Here is a 4,846-nt window from a genome sequence, read left to right as displayed (position 1 = left end):
GGAGCGGGGCGGGGAGGAGGACGAGCCTCCGCGGAGGCAGAATGCGGCCCGTGCCCGCGCAGCGCAGCGGGAGCGCCCTCTGCCAGGCCGGCTTTGAGGCAGAAGCTGCGGCGACAGCGGGAACGAGCCTCGTTAGGACGAGCCCGGCGGGACCAACGCTGCAGACTCGCTGGGCCGCACCGACACCGCCTGCTCCGGAGGCCGCCCCGCGCCCGTCCCCGCGCCTCTGCCGGCGCCGGAACAGCCCCTCCCGTAGTGGACGCCCAGACAACTGTCTCCGAAATAAAGTAATAACAAATGAGTAAGTGGGCGAAGGGCCGTCAACACAGACGCAAACCCACGCTCCCTGCACGAGAACACGCACGACAACCGCGTGCGGCCGGACGCACGTTCCTCCCGGAGAGCGAGGACGCGCAGGGGTGTCCCTCTCAGCGTCGGCGGCTGCAAAACTCAGAAATAATTTAAATATCTCAGCGCGGGGGAACAATTAAATACACTTTAGCACATCTGCACAGTTGGAAAACTATGAAAATTTTTGTGCATTTGGGGAAAACGCTTACGATGTGAGATCAAGGGAAGAAAGCAGATGCAAAATTGCATGCATGATAGGATCCTAACTCTTGAGAAAACTGTGCAGGACTCAGGGAAATCCCCAGTGTCACCAACATGGTGGTGGTGGTGTCACATGCTGTTGATATAAATTGTTTTTATCTCCATTTTTTCCCTGAATTTTACACTTTTGGGGGGGATAAACATATGTTACTATCAAAACCATAAAGATAGCTTCTCAGGAACAGAAAATTAACACACATTAACATTGACTCATCACACTGAGTCATGCCAAAACCCAGGACTCTTAGTCCTTCATCCTCCTCCTTCTTATTGTAAAATGTATCCCTTAGATACGTCATTGGTGCCAGGTACTCTTATTTTCACATGAATGCCTTTTTCTGAATTGCTTGAAATCTGTCTTCTATCAAGCAGGGAAACAGGACCCCACTGTCAAAATTCAAAGGTGATGTTCTGGGCTAGGTGTTTGGGGAAATACAAAGATAAATTAGAGCGTGTTTCCTGCCCTCAATAAATTTTCAGTTGCGTAGCTCGAGTTCTTTGGTCTTTACCTTGGAGGAACTACTTCTACCAAAACCACCACTGACATTTTTCTGGCAAAAATCCAATGGTCTCATCCCTTTTCTGAGCCTCTGGGCCTCTCAGCCCTCAGCCAAAGTGACAGCCCCCTCCTTTTCTGTGACATCCCGTGTAGTGTGGTCTTCCGGGACGTCTGCATGACCTGCTGGGTGTCTGACTAAACTCCTTTTCTCCTTCTCAGAATCTCTAGGCCTCACAATGCTGTCGAATCAACACCGATTATCTGACCAAATACCAGAAAGATCTTTATCTTTAGGCCGCCAATTGGTCTCCTAACCTTGGGCCTAGTGGCTAGTTGCCCTCTTCAACCAAAATTTAAAAAAAACAAAACCTCATTGCTACCTCTTACTTCCACACCATCTCTTAACGATTCAAGTGCCCTGTCTTTAGCAGAAACAGGCATGCCTCCTGCCATCCAGCCTAATTCAGCCACAGCTTCCTCTTCCTGATGGTCCTGTCTGACCCGTTCACCTTGAATGGGCTGCCCATGGTTATAACTCCAAATATGTATAAATATCTATGGCTATTTTTTTTTTTTTTTTTTGAGACAGAGTCTCACTCTCTTGCCTGGGCTAGAGTGCCGTGGCGTCAGCCTAGCTCACAGCAACCTCAAACTCCTGGGCTCAAGTGATCCTCCTGCCTCAGCCTCCCGGGTAGCTGGGACTACAGGCATACGCCACCATGCCCGGCTAATTTTTTCTATATATTTTTAGTTGTCCAGTTAATTTCTTTCTAATTTTAGTAGAGACGAGGTCTCGCTCTTGCTCAGGCTGGTCTAGAACTCCTGAGCTCAAACGATCCACCCGCCTCGGCCTCCCGGAGTGCTAGGATTACAGGCGTGAGCCACTGTGCCGGCCTATGGCTATTTTTAAAAGATATTTTCTAACCAAACTGAAATATTTTTCTGTAATGTAATTAGTATCTAAAAACAGTGTAACATGATCATCCCAGCTACTTACTTCGGTTAGATAATCTTTCTTTTCATCTATTTATTTATTTTAACTGACAAAAATTGTATGTATTTATGGTGTGCAATGTTTTGATATATGTATACACTGTGGAATGGCTAAATCAAGCTACTTAATGTATGTATTACCTCACATACTTATTTTTTTTGTGCCGGGAACACTTACAATCTACTCTTGTAGCAATTTTCAATCATACAGTTTGTGTTTATTGACTATAGTCACCGGGTTGTGCGACAGATCCCTTGGACTTACTTCTCCTCACTGAAATTTTGTATCCTTAGAGTCTAAGGGGGAGGAACCTGTGGCCTTAAGTCTACTTGTGGCCTTCTAGGCCCTTAAGTGTGGCCTTTTGACTGAATCCAAATTTTAAGGAACAAAATCCTTTCATTAAAAGGGGTGCAGCAGAGAAAGATGAAGCTTTTCTTGCCTCTTTTGGTACTTAAAAAAGAACAGTCTTGAAATCAGGAGGCCGTGGGTTCCTGGGGGCTTATTTCACTTCGCGTAATCGGCCAGGTTCATCGCATGGTCACAAATGACAGGATTTTCTTCTTTTTAAAAGCTGAATAGTATTCCATTGTGTGTATTAGCACATGTTTTTTAAATCCATTCGTCTGTTAACAGACCCTTAGGTTGATTTTATATTTGGCTATTACGGTTAATACTGCAATGAAAATGAGAGTGCAGATACCTCTTCAACATACGGATTTCAATTCCTATGGACATAAACCCAGCAGTGGGATTGCCAGATCATACGGCAGTTCTACTTCTAATTTTCTGAGGAACTTCCACATGGTTTTCTGTAATGGCTGTACCAGTTCACCTTCTGGCCAACAGCGTGTCGGGACTCCCTTTGCTGCGATGGGCACGCGGCTTAGTCTTGGATTTGTGTAGTTCTCTCGTACGGCTTAGTTCTCCCTGGTAAGTTCTAAGGGCGTGGACCACATTTTCTGTTTCTTGGTTATTTTTCACATGACTTAAAATAGTGCTCTGCACAAAGCCAGCTACCTGACAGACAAAACGAAGTAGAGAGTTCAGACAGTTTTTCAAATAAGGCCAATTTTTAAAAACTTGATATTTAAAAAAAATAAGCAATTTGAGTCTGCACTATCCTAATTATTTATCTAAAATCAGATTTCCCTCTCCACTTCCCTTTTTCCCCGATGGCGATCGCAGAGACACAGCGCACTTGTGTCCCAAGCTCTCTACCCCACACTCGGCCCCTGACGGGGCTTAGCCAGCTCCTGCCACCGTGCTTCACAGGAGAACAGGTCACTGGAAGTTTGTTACTCGTTCCTCTGATGGCGCCTCAGTCTTTCCTTGTCTTTCGTGACCTCGACACTTTACTGCTAGTAAAGTCCCAGCCAGTTCCTCTGTAGAGAATGTCTCTCCCTTCGGGTTTGTCTGTGGCTTACTCTGGTTACATTGAGGTTAGTGCCTTTTTGGTACGAATCCCAACAAAGTGACGTATGTCCCCCTCAGTGCCTCCTGTTGGGGGACATGACGTCAATAGGTCCTACGATTGGGGCTGTTACCCTTGACCCTTTGTAGGGTTTCTCCACCGCACAGTTGCTGCCTTTCTCTTTCTAACTGATCACTCTCTTGGGGGAGGTCAGTTGAGACTATGCAAACATCCTGTTTCTCCTCAAAGCTTCGCCCAGTGGACGCTAGAATCCACCAGTGTGCCTTGCCGGCGACAATCACTACTACAATGTTTGCCTATCGGTGGTTTTGTATTTTCCTAATTCCCTCCCCATCTGTTAACCTGAATTCTTCTGTAAGGAAGAACTGTCCCTTCTCTGCCGTTTATTTATTCATTCAATTATTTATTTACATCAATATGGACTCATGGGTATTTATTTTGCTCTGTGGGTTAGAATCCAATAATCTCATTATTTTCTGTTGCTCAAATTGTTCCAGTTTGGGCCACTGGGAGCTCCTTTGGGTTGGATCTCGTGGCACCTTAACGCGTCCCTTTTCCAAGTACTTCCTTATTTTCTGGCCCCCCCAAGATGTCTGAGGCTCATCTGGTATTTTCCCTGCCCCAGCCCTGGACTTAACCACTTCTCCATGAAATCCATCCCCACGTTTTTTAATCTGCTTCGCAATCAGCTGCATCACAGCCCAGTGGAGATGCTGGCCCCAAGCGAGGCGGGGGCCGGCTGGGCTCGGTCACTCCTGTCTCCTTCGGGGGCTCCTTGTCCCTTGGCAGAAAGATTTCCGGTAAGTGGCCCATGAAGGAATGGTGTCTTCGAAGCAATTCCAGCTTCCGCCAGCCTGGGGAGCCGGAAACCCAACTTTTCTAGAAGCAGCTCTGAAGGAAACAGGATCCGGGAGAGCAGAAGGCGCCCCGCAGAGCTGGACGCAGCTGCCTTGGGCCGGGAGGCGGGGCTCGCGCTAGGACAGCCCCACGCCCCTTCGTCGCACGCGGTGCCTGGCGCGGACGGGCACCGGGGAACGCAGGGCGCATGCGCGCCAGGTGCGCGGACGCACGCTCGGCGCCGGGCGGGGGCGGAGCTCTCGGAGCAGGCCTGGGCCAACGGCGAGAGGCCCGAGCTGCCCCTGGTGTCGCTCAGCTCTTCCAACACAGAGCACCTGAAAAATGCATTCGGTCACTGTCACCGTCAGCAAAACATGCATGTAAGAACCGGTCCCCCTCGGCCCCAGGAACAGAGAAGCAGAGTCACCGAGGATGCAAATGGCAAAGGAGTTTATTTGCTAGCTCGAGCTAG

Source organism: Propithecus coquereli, unplaced genomic scaffold (assembly GCF_000956105.1).
Source record: "Propithecus coquereli isolate 6110/MARCELLA unplaced genomic scaffold, Pcoq_1.0 Scaffold657, whole genome shotgun sequence".
In the NCBI taxonomy this organism is placed as follows: domain Eukaryota; kingdom Metazoa; phylum Chordata; class Mammalia; order Primates; family Indriidae; genus Propithecus; species Propithecus coquereli.
Note: the sequence above shows the minus strand (reverse complement) of the source record.